Genomic DNA, 19,313 nt, shown 5'->3' with positions numbered 1-19,313 from the left:
CCCACAGACAGGTGATTCACTTCTAATGGATGTTAATGTGGCGGACACGACTGCGACTATTCCCAGTGGTGTACACTTACAGTTAATTGATAACAGAGGTCTATGAAAAGATGCGCATTAAATCATGGCCAACGAGCCTGCCTATAAGGTTGCAGCAATTTAAAGAACAAGTCTCCAGAGTGTCTTATGGTTTCCCACAACTGAAATGCACTCAGAATGAATAATTAAAGTGGAAATACTCTTAACTCCTTTCACCATACATAAGGCTACTCTCTCATATGTTTAAAATGCATGAACACTGTAAAAGTCATCCACTCCAGTCTGCTTAATCGTCTAATGACGTGACGCCTCTGTTAATCAGTGACTCGCCTTGTGACTCTGCTTGAAGTCAGAATTTAACTGTCTTTACCGCAAATTAATACACCACAACAGCAATGTCATCATTGGTCATTTGAACTTTTGATCTGGTATCAAACTTGAAATTATAATTTGTTGTCTTTCTGTATGATTTATGCACCATAATGTAAGTAGATATGTGACCTGATGTTATTTAAATCAATATCCCGATAGAATATTGATTCAGTCAACTGTTTCTGCTCATGATTGTCCCTTAAATGGAAACAAATCAGCTGGCCATCTCCAAACTTTGTTCCCTCGTTAACATTACTAAGTACGTTTACACTGTTTTTATTGCACCCCTGACATCGTTTAAAATGTGGGCATGAATTCAGTGATGCAGGAAACATTTTTCCCTGTGAACTCCAAGTCACAGAATGATGCGAGCTGCATCAGGTGTGTATTTATGACCTGGTGTGTATCTCACGTTGTCTCTGTAGTCTGGTGAAAACTTCAGTCTTGAGTCGGTGCTGTAAATCACTGGAGCCCTGCAGCGCGCAGGCCACCTTCATTTCTTTTCTATGTTTCATGTTTGAATACTTTCAGCACCTGCTCAAATTGTTTAGTTTTGATTGTGCGTAAATACTCCTTCCCATACCTTCAATAACACGACCAGAAATCAACCACAATCAAACACGACCAGAAATCAAACCGCAGTCTATCCTAAAAAATACTCAAACTGATGTTGGGTCCAGTGTATTCAGCTAAATCATGTCATCAGACACAACTCATAAACACAAATGGAACCTTTTTCTTGAAAGTGAATTTGTCAAGCAAAAAACAATGTTCTATTGTTAAAACCAATAGAACTGGAAGTTTCAGTTTGACTAAACTACCAGTTTCACTTGAGAGGTAAAAGTAGAGCCCATAAGAGTTTCCACCATTCATGAGCAGCTGTCAGAAACTGTATTGCTTTAAAATATATATATTTGATCATCTGGTGACTGTGGAGATGTGCTTGTGCAATGGTGCCGTCTGTTGTTGCCATATTTGTGACATTCACATACTGATATTTCCTGACTACATGTGGACATCAGACACGGGCGGTGAGCGGCCTGGAGGGAGGCTTCATCATTCACCGAGAACAAAGTCCTCACTGTTGCCTTGTTATTACAGCATGTTGTTGGTTGCATACCGAAAATGAGCACACACACAGACACACACACACACACACGCGCGCGCACGCGGAAAAAAAACCACCCCTCTCTCCACCTCACAATAGAGAGAGACCTAATACCACCTGTTGGTGTTCTTGTGTCTTGAGCAGCAGGGTGCGCTAACTTTAGACAGCTCTTTCTATCTGCCCTAATCTGGTGTGCACAGATGGCGTGATTCCATAACCACCAGGGATCCTCCAACTTGAGATGGGATTGGAGTGACTTTGCAAACAGATCAGACAGGTTTAGCCAGATGATATCCTGTAACGGTGCTACCTAGCCGTCAGACACTCCGCTGTTAGCCAATTAATGTCTCATTACCTGGTTAGCCTGCGCTGTACCACCTCAGGTTACAAGGCCACCAAATCTGCACTTCACCCACAGGCTCAAATCTTATTAGTTTCACCAAGTTAGCACAGATTAGATGTTTTGTTTTTTTTTTGCTTTAAATGAGGACTATCAAGTTTCCAGAGGTTTTGCTTTATTGTTTGATTTAGATCTCCGTATATTCTGTTGACCTTTAATTAGACTGGAAATAAGTATCAGTCAAAAAAAAAAAAGTCTGCGTCTGGCGGTGTGTATTTACTCTTCTGGATGTACCCAGTTGTTGACTTAGTTGTTTTTGTCTTCACAAATGCAAGTTAGTGAATTCTATCTGGGTGTTTTCAAGGACAAATGATCCCCGCCATCAGTCAGTTCTTGTATCTCCCTCCTCTCTTAAAATTGTTTGTTCTTCTTGCCAAACACAAGCCCATTAATAGTGCATGAATAAAAAAAAAAAGAGAGAGCAAAACAGCGGCAAACCACCAAACAGCCATGCGTGGATTTAATATTCTCTGTGCTTTCAGCCCAAGCTGCTCAGCCTGTGTGCTGTCTAGTCAAATCATGACAGCAAAGACTAATCTGGCTCATTAAAAAGAGAAGTCACTGAGCGCTAATACAACTTTAGCTTGTTTTAGTTAACCATCTTTAGATGTTGTGTTATAATGGTGTCAAAATAACAATACATTACACTCATTTTGCCCGAGAGTATTTGATCCTTCTTTGCATGAGACTAGTAGGAGAGAAAACATATTCCCATGAGAATTTATAGTGGGTTTGAAGTGGAACTGGACCAGCGCTAACTACTGCAAAGCTAATCAATGTGTTAGTGTTTAAGTGTGTGATAGGGAATAGCTTTGTCCGGGGGCCTTTCACATGGTAAGTGAGGCTAATCTTTTCACATTACTGAGGCCAAACCAGCCACTTCTGATGGCACAGCAGACTTTCTGAAAGCTGGGCTGGTGGTGTAGACTCCGGGGAGGGGGGGTGAGGGGGTGTAAGGGGGTGGCAGACATTTCTGGCAAGTGGTGAAATTCAGCTGCTCTTTACTTCACATAACACGTACACATTTCATCTTTCTCAATCAAAAATTTTACATTCCCTCTACCAACCTCAAACACACACACACACACACACAAACACACACACACACACACACACACACACACACACACACACACACACACACACACACGCACGGTGCACAGGGCCAGGTGGTGTGGTTAGTGCCAGGGCTTGCTCTCTGCTCTCCTGAGTGCAATTGGTAACCTGAGCTGCCTGTTTGAATAACTCACTTATCCCAAAAGCTTTCTTGCTGTGCACACATCATGGAAAAGAGCCCAGAACACATTTTGTCCGAGCTCCTGATATTCTTTGACTGCCTGATGAATATTGAAATGCAGCCTTCAAAGTCACTTTCACTGTCTTGAGGTTGCACATCATCAGGCGAGAGTTAAAAAAAAAACACCTCAAAGTTTACTGTGTAGCTGTTCAGCTTGTATCCAAAGTCTGTCATCAGAATGTCACTCAGAGTGAGTTAGTTAGGCGGTGTGAAGGCGTCGGCTGATGGGACGTGACAGGCCGGCCCTGGGCCTCCTAATTTTAATTAGAAGCCTGGTTCTGTTTCTTGGAGCCCACAACCCAGCTTGTCTGTCATCATCTCTGAGGTATGTCCTGTTTAAACGCCATTCCCTCAACACTGGAGCTGAACCTTCAGGTGAAGCTCGACTGACGGACAGTACCAAGGTTGTGTCCCACCATGTCTCTTATTTGTCTTCCCTATCAATGAGAGTGATTTAGAATTTAGAACGAAGAAGACAATCAGGATTTAATCAGTGATTAGTTTCGGTTGTTGGAGTGTTGTACAAAAAAAATGTCAGCATGATCCAGTTTCTGAGACGTTTTGAATTTGGTCCAAAGCTCCTGGGGAATTGAGGTGAAAAGAGTCCAACCTGCTGTGTTATCTTACTTTTTGGAGACATTCTGGTGTCTGATTTCATCCATCCATCCATCCATCCATCCATCCATCCATCCATCCATGGGGGGGCTGGAGCCTGTCCCTGCAGCTTTCGGGCGTGAGGCGGGGTTCACCCTGGACAGGTCACCAGTCCATCACAGGACCAACACATAGAGACAGACAACCATTCACACTCACAGTCACACCTATGGTCAATTTAGAGTATCAATCAGCCTCGTCCTCTCTTGATGGCTTTGGACTGTGGAGGAAGCTGGAGTACCAGAGAGAACCCACACAGGAACAGGGAGAACATGGAGACTCAACACAGAAAGATCCTGTGATGGAGCCGGGACTCCAACCCAGAACCTTCTTGCTGTGAGGCGACAGTGCTGACCACTGCACCACCGTGCTGCCCATTCTGATTTCAATGTAAGATTAAAAAATATATATTATATCTTCTAAAAGTATATTTAAATAGTATCAGGAACTACGTATCATAGATGAGACACAGAGGAAAATAAGCTTTGAAACATAAATAAAAAGACCTAATTTACTCTGTGTTTACCTTTATATCCAACACAGAGAAAGACATGTCCAAAATACATCAACCCAATGTCCAGCAGACACATCATCCCAGAGGTGTCCTCACACAAGACTCAAGTATTGACAAGCACCTTCAGTAAACACTGACGTGCAGACAAACAGATACGATCGTGTGCAGCCCACAGAATATTACATATAATTCCCACACGTAGAATAAACATTTGCAACACACCACTGACTAATATAGAATGTAGAGTATAATCTCCAGAGCACACACTTGCAAAAATATCTGGAAATAATCCAAATGCAGTACAGCGTTCAATAATCTCTCACCTCCCTCAGACTTGCACTCTCTTGATTTTGGGCTTCTGCTTTTACAGAAGCTATTTGATATAAAGTCTGTGTCTGGTCCTCTCCCTCATACTCGACCAAAGGTGTCTGGCACCAGGTTAGAGGGTTTCAGGTGGGTTTTCTGGGTTCAGAAGTTCAAATCTGAATAATCATCAGAATTAATTAATCGTGAACATCTTTCAGAGAAATGAAAATTTCAAACAAATGAACTAACGGAATGAATTAAGCAAAAATCTGCGTCAGGTGACTGGGCCACGTGAGACTCGTCAGAATTGAAGTATTTATTTAAATTCTTTTTCATTTCTAAATGAAGTTTTCAGTATCGAAGAATCATTTATAAAAACAAATGACACGTCATGATTAGTGTGTGAGAGAAGTACTACTAACACTGATCAGCCAAAGCTTAAAAACTATATTGACAGGCTTCATATAATGAATAGTATTGTGTATACATTTATGACTTGTCTGTGTTGCACTTTGGACCGTCCATTTTGAAAAGTGCTCCAAATATAAAGATTTAAGATATTCATTTATAATCCAACAACCGGGGCAATAAATCCTCCTTTCTTGAGGATTTTAATGTTCAGTTTCCATCGAATCTGTTTGAAAAATGCGTTCATGATTCTGTCTTTGTGGAGGCTGTAGTTGGCGGTGTTGATAGCTCATAGCTGTTCATATAAACCGCATGGACAAAAGATTAGATAAAACAGTGAAAGCCAGTATGGTCCAACAGCACCACAAACTCCAGCCATTAAAATAAGATAAAAGAAATACGAATAAAAGTGTCTTTGGCTGATCTGGGATGATGGGCGCGTTGTGTTCTCTCGTCCGTTATAGCACAACCTCAGATATGCAGAGGGCTTTTCATTAAACTGTCAGCAGAACATCCTGATTTGTCCTTCGTGTCTAATGGCTGCAGGCTTCAGCACCTGTTTACAGACTGAGACTCTGACTCAGATAAAAGTTCAGTAACTGTGTATAAGTGGCTTTATGGTTGATGCTTCAAAAACACAGCCTGTGCCTCAGAAAGAACTATGTTCTAAGTTTTTCTTGCTTTTTGTTGTCTTGTTGTGTGACATTTTGGAAAGTACATTACTTAGAGTGGTGTAAAGAAACTTACTGTACAGTATTGTACTTAGGTACACCTTTGAGTTATCTGCTCTTTTCTTGAGTGTTTGCATTTCATTTCATTTATTGTAAAATATGTTTTCTCACATGTATCTGAACCCATCAGTTACTAGTAAAACTGCTGGAGTTTAACAGGAAACAATGTTACTGTAATCTCCAAAACAACTGAAGCCAATTTTGAAATATTAGAGAAAAACTAAACATAAGAAAACCCAATAAAACCAACACATGAACCCATACCGCTCATATGAAGTAAAACAAGTGTCTTTAAGTTTGAGCCTACAGCCACAACTCCATGTTTTTTAGGGATGCTTTTTAAAAAGAGTTGTTTCCTATTTTTTCTGGATATTTACACTTTGATTCAATGAAAGGCATCCTACTTCTGCTTCCTCACCATATTTGAATTTTGAGTTTAACGTCAGACTTGATTTTTCATTTTCTTTTTCAATGAAATTTTCAGTAAAAATCTTCTTGATCAAACATGACATGTTTGGTGATACATCCGGAGGAGGAAGAGAATCCAGCCAGCACCACCCGCTCCGGAGCAGGAGTCAGCCCAGGAGCGCCCTCTGTGGGCTCCGAGCGGTACTGCAACATCAGAGCGCCTCCCTGCCTCGCTCCCTCTCTCCCTCCCTCTCTGAATCCCTCTTCCCTCCTACCGAAGCCGGAGCTGCATTCCTCTCCTCTCCCCTCCATTCACACGCAGGGAGCCGCCGGAGAGTGAGAGAGAGAAAGAGAGAAAGAGAGAGAGAAAGAGAGAGACAGAGAGAGAGAGAGAGAGTCCCGCCGCTCCGTGTCCAGAGTGGAAATGTCTTCAAGTTTTGGAATTTAAAACCATGGCGAGAATATCTACCCGGAGGATCACTTAATCAGTAAGTAGCGTGAAAACTCCGGCGCGGGTCCTTGCTTGTGTGGAAGACGCGGCTTTTTGCTGGAACCGGCGGCTCTAATATTTAGGTTACGTTCACCCCCTCCCTCCTCCTCCCCCTGCTGCTCCTGCTCCTCTTGTGAGGGGAGTTTGTCGTCGTGTTTCCCCCCTTCGGCGTCTGGTTTCTCCACGAGTTTGTCGAAGAGCCAGTTGTGTAGGCATGAAAAGGACCGGGAGCCCATGCAGCCATTGAGGTGTGTGCTGGGGCGAACTGCGGATATGAAGGCTTCAGCGAGCAAACTTAATTAATTGTATGAGTGAAATAATTGCGCGCCGTTTGGGCTCCATGTAACCTCGGATTTTGGCGCAGTGAGAGGTGAGTTTTTTTTTTTTAATTTAAAAAAAAAAAAATTTGGCTGCGGTAAATTCGGACTTTTCACCTATGGATAAGGCGTCATGTTCTGTAGAAGCCGGGAGTTTGTTGCCATGAGAAAGCCGCTCGGCGTGTTTGTTGACACGGAGCGGCTCCAGCGGGCTCCCGGGTGGCTCGGGGCTGCTGGCTGTTGGAATGCCACCGCCACCAGCATGCATAATCCCAGGTATTCCCTGACGCCTGGATAAACACACTGCGTAACATTTCTGCTCTCTTAAACGGACCTAAGGTTCTCCAGGAGGGACGTGCTGATTTCTTGCTTTAGCATTTAAAAAGCAATCAATATAAGCTTTGAAATAATTAGTAACAGTGTTGGCGTGGCATGAAAAGAGCTAATCTGCTACCGAATGGGCGCAGGGACGGAGACAGGGCTGCTGAGGGCTGGCTGTGGGTGTGTTGACTGCGCAGTGCTTGTCATCTTGTTGAAAAGCCTCTATCGGATTCTCCTCACTTTTATTTTTATAATAAAATCCTGGTTAACCAAATTAGACTGCCCCCCCATCCCTCAAGCCCCTCCTTTTTTTAAGCATGCAAGAGGAAAAACAGGCATAGATGGACCAAGAAAATCACTGCAATATTCCTTTAACGTTAATGGAGGCTGTGTAATTGTGATGTTTTATTTAAATCAACTTGTTTTGTGTATACGTCTTCTTACTGACAGTTCAATGCTGCCGCCACCACCTGCATTCACATGTAAATGATGTGGAATTTGAACCGTGACATCTACGTTTATTTAAGAGGTGGTGCCCAGTCATTCAACCACACACACACACACACAGACACAGACACACACACACACACACACTGACAGCTGTAGGTCGATCATTAAATATTAATTCACAGGAATGTGGAAGTAGAAGAATGACTGTAGTTGTAATGTGTGTCTTTAAATATGTGTTTAAAATGTAAAAACTGCCCCTACATGACATTCTACATGAGAGCTGGTAACCCAGCCAGAAAATGACAAGCAATTTGCCTCAATCTCCTCTAATTATGATACAGATCTGCTCACAATAGAGCAGCAGTGTCATGAATTTTCCAAGTCTGCCTCGTCCGGTCCGTCTGCTGCCGCGGTGGTGAAGGCTAAAGCCGTGATGTCCAAACTTTGGAATTCGAGCTGACATGTGCACTTTGCACCCCTCTGGTCCTGCCTTTGTGTGGTTCACCCCCCCCCCCCCCCCACCTTGCATTCCTCTGGAGTATTCAGCGGGCAGAATATTTAAGGTCTAATTAGGTTGTAGATGGATGACAAAGCAGAGAAACTGTGAGAAGTGAATTACGGGAGGAGGGAGAAGAGGATGAGTTAGATTGTGTATACAGGATTTCACCAGCTGTTTGTATCACAGCAGCAGAACTCTGCTCTTCAGGGTTCCGTTCATCGCCTTCGTAGAGAGAGAGAGCCGATAAATTGGCTGTGTTCACACTCGTCTGTGTGCTGCTAGACTGCAACATCACGCTCCTTTTCCAGCTCTCTTACTCTACCATATCTTTAACCAGTGTAAGCTCCTCATCTTCAGGCCTTTCCTCTTCGCACCTCTTCCTGTCTAGCTTCTCTCGTCTTCCTCCCCTTTTTTTTCCTCTCTCTCTCCTTTTCTGTCAGGAGCTGTCTACACCTCCTCCTTTTCCCACAGACTGTCTTTTCAGTTGTCTGATCTCTCTCTCTCTGTCTCTGTCTCTCTCTCTCTCTCTCTCCACCCCTCCCTCCCCCCTCTGTCTGCTCACTCTCGTGCTGGTGTATTTCTGGAGGGTTTGCTGGTGTTTGCAGCGTCCCAGTCTGTGCTGGTTGATGCTTCCATGGCTCAGAATGGAGAAGTATTTACTACAAGTGAAAGTGGATCCCATCTCAAACTGATGCAGGGTGTGTTGTGGTCACCTTAGTTGTAACTTTTCCCCTGTGCGTGCGCGCACGTGTGTGTGTGTGTTGAGGAAGGCAGCCTTAGTGCAGCAGCAGCAGCAGCGTAATGTAATATCTGCTCTCATATCATAGCCGGTGGAGATGGCATGTTTTTATTACATACATTTTCATTTGTGTCAGTCTTGCTAAAGAGGTTAGCTGGAGCTCTGCCTTGCTGCCGTGCTGCTGCTGCTGCTGCTCCACTCTGACTCTGACTGTCAAGTCTTCAGCGCATAATTCCGTTCACACAGGGACTAGTACAGGTGTAAACACACCCTGGAAGTCATACGACCACATTCATAGATGGTGCCCTTCCCTCATACACCAGTGGCATTATGTTGTTATGACATAGTGCCTGACATGTTTGAAACGTCCGCTCAGATAGGTTATGCTTAAATATCAGAATTTGGTTGTCCAGGAGCATAAATAGAACCACTCAACATTGTTTTTGATTTCTGCTTCTTTTATTTTGACAGACTGGGCAAAGGAAAAGAATTAAAACCACAAAATAGCTGGTTAGAAACAATAACACATTTGGTCACTGCAAATGGAAATAATTTGAATTATTTTGGATGTAAAGTGGAGACAGGAAACTGATGGTGACCTTGAGATGCGTGTGGGGATTGAGGCTGGTTACAGATACTTGACTTCGATACCGGTACGAAACATTTTTGACAGGTGAAAATCTAATGACATCCCTCCCAAAGCAGTTGTACAACATAAAACTTGAAGAGTTTCTCCTTAGAAATTTGAATCTGCAAATGAATGAGAGGGCATCTGTCAGAATAGTGATATGATGAAATGTACAGTAGAAACACCAGACACACACCACAGTTGCAATCCTTCTACTGGTAGATCTTTGACAGTGCTGTTTCTGCCGTGGATGGGTGGTCAGGGCTGGATTCTTGCAGGTCCTGCTGCCTTGTTTGTAAGACTATTCCAAATAAAAGTAGAAAATAACCAGCTGGGATGTAAATGGTCTCTTAATTGAAATTACAGATTGACTACTGCACTGTGATATGTATCGTTATGTTGATATGTCATCACATGTAGCGCGATACAGGAATGTGACCATATTAGGTGTTCCTAGCTTCATCCCATCACACTCTCCCTCTCTATTTGAGTGTTTTTATAGAGTCTCGGCGAGTTTGTGCGAGGCCCCGAGGCGCAGGGCCACCGAGCAGCAGCAATATTAAAACGCACTAAAGAGGGACCAGCAGTGGGTCTCTACCCAACGGCCCTGTTGTACACATGTGTATACACACACACACACACAGCTCTCATGAAGCCAACACCTCTCCAGCCGACAAGCCTTAATATGAAATAAACTCACTCGCCAATACCTGGCGGGGCGTCTTGACTGACTGCTCAAATAGGAATGACCTCCATTTGGCCTAAATAAGGAGCTGGAATTGAGAGTTGGTGGGCGATGTTGAACTGCAGAGTGCTGGTGCATTGCGAATTACATCAAAGGGTGAATTTGCAGGTGAGCTCGTAGCATAAACCCTCATCAATGCCAATCAGAAATGAATTTCAAGGCGGACTTCAATATCTGCAAGCGTCATGATTTTTTTTTTTTTTGTTGAAAGAAATGTGGGGTCTGCTTAAGGTTGGCAGTTTTATTTTGGTCCCAGGAAAGTGCCTGAATTAAAGAGGTTGCATGAAGTGAGTGCCAGTGTGGAGAATTAGAAATGAAAGCCGAGTTTGTATTGTTTGATGCCGTGACCTTCTTTAAAAATGATTCCTTGTTGTATCCCTCACTTCAGATAGAGGCAAATAAATTTGACCAGTGCGCTGGCAGAACAGAAAATTCTCCTGCTTTTCTTTTTTTCCCTTTGAGGGAGCAGCCTTAGTTTCTCTGTCCCCATCTTGCTCGTCCAAGTGAACTGTCTGTTATGTATAATTAATTTTTCTCTTCTCTCCCAGTTTATTTTTATCGCCCACTTTTAACCATTCCTTCAAAGGACCCCTCCCCTGCTTCCGTCCTCCACAGTGCCTGCTGAAAGTGACAGCTGCTCGGGTAAGGGGGATGCTTTTTGAAGCAGGCACTAAAAAGGCCACTCACTCAAGACGGCGACGAATAGAAGAAAAAAAATCTCCCTGCCAGTATCAAAAACGTGCCTGCTAATCTGTCTGCAAATTGAAAATAAGCTCTGTCTCCGTTGTCGTCTGTGCCGCCTGTTTGGGAACAAATTTACATGGTTTCCTTTTGTTCAAACGGTTGTTGATTAGCTTGGTAGAAATTTAAACCAGAGTGACAAGATTGACTTAAGTAGGGCACCAAGAAAATATCTTGTTCACCGTTTTGCAGGCGCGTGGTTTTATTGATGGGAGTGCTGCGTTGGATTGATTTGTTTGTAAAGCCAAATTGACAGTTGCTCATATTTGATAGAATTGGCTTGTGTCCAAACCAAAGGAACACTGTCATTTCACTCTCAGACCCCTGGCACCTCAGCGCTGAGGTTGAGTTACAGTCATCATGGAGGCTCTGCCTGAAGGTCCAACCACGCAGCATTGACCCTGATTCCACTTCTGACCGGGTGGCCTTGTGTGGAAATCCCACCGCATCCTGATGCTTGTGGGCACTTGCCTCAGCGTATGAGGTTTTCTTGCTGGCATGCTAATGCTCTTGTCAGCATTCTGTCCATCTCCCTTCAGCCAGACAGGCAGCTCAGCTCTCAGACTTGCTACGACATTAAAAAAAAAAAAAGGCTGCTCTTGTTTCACTTCCTCCAGTGAAGAAGAGGTGGGACTTGTGATTGTTCTTGAACTTGTCTGCTGCATTGTGGTCTAATTATTGCCAAAGGTGTGTAAGTCAAAGAGTAGATTGCACTTGGTACTCTTGGTTATTCTGGTTATTCCTGTATTATATTTTTTTTGTTAGCTGTGCGGTGAATCATCTTGAAACACTACAACGCCTCTTGAGATGAGTTTTAGTCATGTTTGTATGTAACCTGGCTTGAAGAAGACGGTTATTGGGGCTGATTGTTTTCCTCGTGTTTTTAACATTTTTGATGTTTGGGCATTTTCTAAAGATTGGGACCATAGACATTGCAGCTGTTCAACTATTTTTTGTGTACATGCTTTGAAGGATTGTTGTTATCATCATCAAATTTATGACTACTCAGAGATTCTGAAATATATCAATAAAAATTACCCCCCACTCTGTTCTTGTTTACGCAGAAATAAACAATTCTGCCTGCCGTGTGAACTGATAGACTACTCCATCATCCCAGAAGAAAGGAGTGACCTATCAACTCCATAGCTTCACCAATCTTTGTGCTACATTATTTAAAGTAAACTGTGGCGATGAGCACTGAATGTGTTTTTCTCAAAAAGACGACCTTTATCTGGGGATGCTCACTAGAACAGAATTGATCACAGCAACACATTTAAGTTGTCACTGTACATTACTTCTGTTCCATGTAAGAATACAGAGCCTCTCATAGATGTAGGAAGGTTTCTGGCGGGTTCATCAGTCATATCCATCGTCTGCCTTCCCAGGGTGCCCCTCAGCTTCAACACACACCACATGCTCAGAGAAAACGGATCATTTGAGTGTATATCTGGCTCCGCCTGTCAGTATCATCTGCAGCAAGTGTGTGTGTTGCTGATGCTGAGATATTCTCCGTTCAGATGAGGGAGCCTACTGGTTGTTTACCGTGCTCACCAGAGTCTGTCTGCCTCTTCAGGCATGTTTGGCTTGTTAATGAGAACCACTGTGTGAGAGAGGAGGCAGAGCACTGTGGGTGTGTGCCTGTGCATGTATTTGCATTGAGATAAGCAGTGCAGCGTCAGTGTGCATTTGTTGATATGCACAGGAGGAGAATATACAGGATGCTATCCGAGAATATGTGTGTGTGTGTGTGTGTGTGTGTGTGTGTGTGTGTGTGTGTGTGTGTGTGTGTTGGGGGGGGGCTTAACGTAACACTCGCCACTGTGAAGGAGATGAAAATGGTAGTTTTCACGGGCAAATGATCCATTTATTGTTGTGATTAATGTTAATGTGCAGCAACTTATAATTGCTCACTTTTCCTTTTCCAGCCTCTCTATTTCTCACTCCTGCATTCCCCTCCACTCCCTTTTTCACACACCACCTCATGGTTTCTGTTGTATTTACCAAGGGGAATCTTAAATAATTCAGGCAGTCTGTACTCCCTAGCCCAGTAAATAAGACTAATAGAAGGCGGGCCTTTAAAGAGAGCCACTTGCCCAAGAAAAGCATGGCTGTGGGCTAGCCTATAAATCAGCTAGCTAGCTGCCTGTCTGGTCACTTTACTGTTGCAGGCCTCTAGCCAGTAACAGCCCCTCGTTTTAGCGGAGGGAAGTCCGACTCATTGGAGAAAGGTCACTGGTTTGGTGAAGCGGAGAGAATGTCTGCATCTGTGTGTAAGACGCAAGTAGATAACTGCTCTCTTAGATGCACACTGGTTTGTGTTTGTGAACATTAACAAGTAATCCATGTCTCATAAAACACACACTCTGATCTCAGCACCTGTGTGTGTGTGTGTGTGTGTGTGTGTGTGTGTGTGTGTGTGTGTGTGTGTGTGTGTGTGTGTGTGTGTTTACCATATGGAGATAAGTGCTCATTTATTCATTTTGTTTACCACTCAACACCCCCCGGTCTGACACGCAGTAGATGTTGGCTGATGTTTCTGGTGAATCTTGTGTGATTGTTGAGCTCTTCTGTAGGCAGACAAAACACAGAAAACAATTTAGTAAAGGGCAAAAAAGTTTTTCCTTGTCGCAGAACAGGCAGCAAGCCTTCTTAAATACACTATGCGATCCCACTTCAGCTTTTAAAAGAAGGGTAGATTTTGAGTAGCTTTAGTCTTAAATCGTTTTGGAGCACTTCCCAGGTTCTCACCTCCCTACATCAAACCTTCAGTAGCACTTTTAGCACACTGGGCCAAGTAGGGCCCATCAGGTGTGGGGGGCCAGAGAGAAACTGCAAAGCTCTGACCGAGAGCAGCATTAGTTTACTTGAAGGATAAATGATGAGAGTTGAACACAAATATTCCCATAGGACCCATAGAAATGTTACGCTGAAGAAAAGTGGAACATAAATGCAGGTTGCATATAATGCATAGCAACTATACAGCAGCTAAGAATATGCTTAAAGTTGAATATAACCCTTCAATAACATGAAAATATATGAGTATTTGAAATCAAACATTTCTGTAGTTGTTGGTTTTCTCCTGGTACTATGATGCAAAAAGAAGAATCTTTTAAACTTTTTTAATAGCAGTTACATGAAGAGCAACTTTTTCAATGTGATTGAAAGTGCTTAAATGTTTCACATCTCTTAAAATGTTGAATTCCTGGTATCCCTTGCCCTAAATTCAAGTTTAAAAAAGTAGTCCAAAAGTCCCTCTAATACTGTACTGAAGCAGCAAAAAATATCCTCCCCCTCCTCCCTCCTTTATTTCTACAGTCTCTTTTGTCAGCTCTCTTCTTTGTGCTCCTCTCAAAGGGTTAAAGAGGGAGAAGTGATGAGTAGCCCGCTGAGTCTGGCCTCCATTGTGCGCTGGCTTTGTGCCACTGCATAGCATGTCGACCATATACACATGTACAAGGGACTTTTCCCTATTCACAAGCGCTACAGTTACCTAGTAATACTACCCTGACCTCCTGGAAAAAAAGGGTAGCAAGGTTAGCAGGCTAATGCTAACACTAACATTTTATAAGCAGATCTCATTTGACTGTCATTGCTTTACTCCTGACCTTCATGCTCTCGACAGCTCAGTGCATCTTCGCCTCACATTCAACAACTTAAATCAAAGGTTTTGGACTCACGGAGAGATTTGTTGATCCCCCGCCCAACCTCACTGGAAACATGTGCTCAAGCACCATAAAACCTGTTTCCCTCCCTTTCCTTCCTCACATAGCTTGTTAAGAAGAAAACCACACAGCAACATGTTGTGCAGAGTGTTGGTGACTGGTCAGCCTAATTCTTTTAGCAGACCCAAGTTATCTCCATTCTGCAATGGCACAAGTCCTCGGGTGCTTTGAAGTCCCCTCAACCTCCTTGGCCCCCTGTGGAGGAGAAGCAAGCGGAGCAGGGGGACTCTGGGAATGAGCACTCCAGGGCAGACAATTTGGGGCTACTGGAGGGGGGTGGGGTGTACATTTTAGCTAGCAATAGAAGAAGAGTGGGGGGGGGGGGGGGGCTGATCTGGAAGGAGGGTTTAGAATAGAGGGAGGTCAAAGGTTAGACTGATCCTAGTTTAAAGTTGGAATGGAACCATGAGGCTTTACTGCCAGGACCCTCTTGTTGCTTTTTACCCAGCCAGGGTTGAGCCACTGAGCTGCTACTGTGTTGTGGGGGAGGGACATGTAGGTGGGTGGGAATGGGAGCTGCACATCGTTATCCTGTGATGGCTCCAGTTGTGGTTGGTGACTTTTGACCGGAACCTTGTCTCCCACAACCAGGTGCTGTCATACAGGTCAGTAAAGTGAGGTAAAGTAGTGCAGGCCAACTGGCTCATCACTTGTTTTAAGTTTTTACTCCAGGAGACCCTGCTCTTGCTCCTGGTGGGATGTCTGAGGTGGATAAGGAGGCCCAGCATGTGATTAAGCAGATAGCAAACATGAAGGAATGCGTCAGTGATACCATTCACCTCTTGTTGGGCCGCTGCATTCCAAATGAAATGAAGTGTATAACTTGTGACTGGTGTGATGTGCTGATGCGTGGCAGCTGGGAGGAGTCACTTCCTTTCTCTCCAATTCTTTCTCCTCCCTCGCTGCCATACCAAGATCCATGAGTTCCTTACTTTCCACTGCCTGTGAAAGAATGTGGCCGATCTGGTTGATCGCCTTTTCTCTCAATTGTTAGCTGAGTGTGACCTCATTGGCTCCTGAGATTGGTGTGATGTCATGGTGCATTGACTCTCTTGGCCTGCTGTCTGACGTTTGACAGATTGTAGTTGTCCAACTGGCACTTGAGGCACTGTTGAATGTCGCCTGAAACGAATGACTTAAAACCAAGGATTAATTTTAGCACACACTAACAAGCCGGGAGGGGTTTTGGTATGAGGTCATTTCAGCATTTGTGTGTCCTGGGTGATTTGATCATAAGTAAACTGCTAAATACATGTAAGTATGTTTTGAAATTTGCAGGCATACTGATCAAACATCATGTCGTTGGCAGCGTCAATAGTACTTGCCTAGTCCTACACAGTTCTGTATCTGATCTTTCAACTGAGCCGGGTCACAATTGCACTCACACAGCTGAAAGAGTGCAGCCACAGACTTACCAGTCAATCTCTAAACTGTTTTGGAGAGATTAGTCCACAAAAAAGCAGTGAAGTTTTCATGTTTACAGTGAAACATGTTAATTGGTAAAATCAAACAGTCTTTGATCAGGACGTTAGTCATTGGTCCAGCTGGACTACTGCTCTCTCTTTCTGTTTAAAACTGATTTGTTATGTCTCCAGTTTGTTTCATTGCAGAGGACAACAGGGCATGAGCACCCTTCCAAGCGTGGGCTATTTGTGGCCATTCTTGCAACCATTCAAGCAACTACCTGGCGTTCAGAAAATTCCCAGACGTGTGTAGGAGGAGAGCTCTAATCTCTGGTATCTACATGTGGCCAAAGACCACCTCCGAATGTGGTCTGTCTAATCAGAGCTTTCCACTTGTGATCAGATCACTAAAAAGCATATTAACATCAGGTCTGAACAGGTGAGGGAGGTCTGAAAATCAAGAGAATCCGTTTTTTCACCTCATATGACCTGTTTTTGTGGAGATATTAATTTGTAGCTGTTCTCAAACCATGATGCTATCTGTTTTTAGCTCATCCCGCCCTTAGCAATTGGTGCTGAAGTCAAACTTGGCCGCGGCACAGACACATTGTCAAAAGTAGCCTGTTTCCCAGCCTGCTTGTGTAGCTGCATCAACATAAAAGCCTTGAGCAATTCAGATTTGAGAAAGGGCGGGATAGAAGAAATCTGAACAAAATGATGCCAGAGCCTGCCTGTTTGCCAGAAACAGCTGAGGGAAGAAAAAAAGAGAGAGAAGACAACAGAGGAGTGAGGGAGGGGACTTGGCAACACAGCAACTCACACTAAACAATAATAAATTACGTTGTTGAGAGGCGCTGTAGTGTGCAAGGCGGGGTGTATGGGGAAAGGAGGTTGACAAAAACTCTGAAGCTGAGTCCAACTTTAATTAAGAACTGAAGGCAACATTGGAGCAGCTGCTGTTACTTGCACCACCCCAACCACACCAGCTTTACGGCTCAACCAGATGTTACAAGTGGGTGGCAATTTCATCAGATGATAAGTTCAGTTTTGGAGGAAGAGGAGGAAATTAAACTCTCCCACTCTCTGACCTGTGAGATCAGAGATTCTGCATTAAGATCTGCTGGTCACAATGATGATGACCATGATCGGCTATCTTCTTGCTACCCCACATTAAATTGTGACATTTTGAGTTGGCACACAGGCATCTGCATCTCTGTTGAGGTGCTTTCGAGCTAAATTCGCCCTGTTTAATCCAAAGGCATGAAAATAAATGGATGCTTGAATTGCATCCTGCACCACAGGAGCTGTGCAACACGGTAACGTTGTCATTAAATCTTAAAATACTTTTTAATTGTGCTCTCAACAATTGGGGACTGGTACTCCGAGCTATCTTGTGGCATGTCCATTATGTTCTGCACTGTCATCTGATACTCTCACCATTTTGCACATTGTGAACCTTCAGTCTTGTCACCATCAATGTGTAGAAGTCCCATTTGGTTGAGCTCACTCACCTCCCTTATCAGTGCGTCTGCCTCTTCCCCTCTCTCCCTCTTTCTCATTCTGTCACTCTGCTATGTAGGACGTGATGAAAATGGCTGTTTAATCATGCAGAGAGGTCAACCAATCAAAGGGCCCGGGCCGAGTGATTTAAGGGCCTATTCAGAGCACAGCTGGAGGGACGGGGGAAAGGGAGGGTGACAGGAAGAGAGAGACGGGTTGGGGTTTGATTGCTGTATGGCGCAGGTCTCCTCCACTTACCCCTGGTCTCGTTTCACCAATAATTGTCCATGATAGATTTATGTATAGGCATGTAGATGAATGGATTGTGTGGGTAGAAGGAAGAGAGACTCTCACATCAGCAAGCCGACCTGTGAGTGATTACACACTCATCAACAGTTGTACAGACCCACATCTTTCCCCTAGCGTTTTTATGCAAGCGTGAAAAAATATACGTGTGTGTGTGTGTGTATTTCACATTCAATCTTTATTTTCATGACTATTTACATTGTGGAGTCTCACGGAAGGCATCAGCACTATGAACAAACATACGGAATTATGGAGGAAATAAAGTGTGAAATAACTCCAACGTGCTTTATATTTTAGACTCTTCAAAACAGCCTCCCTTTGCTTTGATTACCGCTCTGCTCCCTCTTGGCTTTCTCTCAATGAGCTTCATGAGGTCGTCACCTGGAATGGTTCTCCAACAGTCTTGAAGGAGTTCCCAGAGATGCTGAGCACCTGTTGGCCCTTTTGCCTTCGCTCTGAGGTCCATCTCATCCCAAACCATCTCAATTGGGTTTAGGTCAGGTGACTGTGGAGGCCAGGTCATCAGGCGCATCAGGTGTGTTTGGGGTCGTTGTCATGTTGGAAAAAAAAAATGATGGTTCAACTAAACACAAACCAGATGGGATGGTGTGTTGTTGCAGGACGCTGTGGTGGCCATGCTGCTACAGGGTGCCTTCAAATTTGAATAAGTCCCCAACAGTGTATATAAACATTACTGTCTGTGGGGAAGGCTGTTCTTAATTGAAGTAAAACAATTGTAAGGCATACAGGTAAAAACATTCATCAACTTTTACATTATTACTGCCATGCAAATTTATAAATACATCCATTTAAAATCAGCACTGATGTTATGTAGTAAGTTTTTGATACTTATTGCAACTGAATATTAGTCATGGGCCTCCTTGATGTACTGATCATCTGTACCAGGCCTCATAGTAAGGAGAGACTGTTTGTGAGTTTGAGCTTCTTTCCCACAAAAAGCCCAACATGCAATTTATGGTGTGTTGTGTTATATGTTATTGTATTGCACTTTCAAGTATGATCAGTATCATCAAAGTGGTCAAAGCAGTGTTTATTTAAACTGGGGACTAGAGAAAGCACAGGCCAATTTCAGGTTTTATGTGGTCACCTTATTAAAAGTTTATACAAGAAGTTCTGCTGCATAAGAGCTATGGCTTTACTGAATTAAGTTGCTATAGTAACTCTTGAATATTAAAGAGCGTCTTCGGAACCTGA

The 19,313-nt window shown here is 43.6% G+C and overlaps 1 protein-coding gene across 3 annotated transcripts in view; it reads left to right on the top strand.

Moving 5' to 3' along the window:
• The first annotated feature begins 6,512 nt into the window (after positions 1-6,512).
• The window catches only part of plxna1b (plexin A1b), a 199,720-nt gene continuing 186,919 nt past the window's right edge, over positions 6,513-19,313 (top strand). Inside the window, exon 1 of one of the 3 annotated variants that reach the window (XM_086198826.1) lies at positions 6,513-6,725. The gene's annotated coding sequence lies outside the window, so the exon portion shown is untranslated. Of the gene's footprint in view, positions 6,726-6,890; positions 7,098-19,313 lie in introns of those variants that run through there. The other 2 variants (XM_086198828.1, XM_086198827.1) reach the window with 2 other exon arrangements.

This window comes from Aulostomus chinensis, chromosome 3, assembly GCF_037954235.1.
Source record: "Aulostomus chinensis isolate RoL2024-O1b breed Wild chromosome 3, RoL_Achi_v1.0, whole genome shotgun sequence".
Classification (NCBI taxonomy): Eukaryota; Metazoa; Chordata; class Actinopteri; order Syngnathiformes; family Aulostomidae; genus Aulostomus; species Aulostomus chinensis.
The sequence above is the reverse complement of the archived record's forward strand: the minus strand, read 5'-3'. Positions and strand labels throughout refer to the sequence as shown.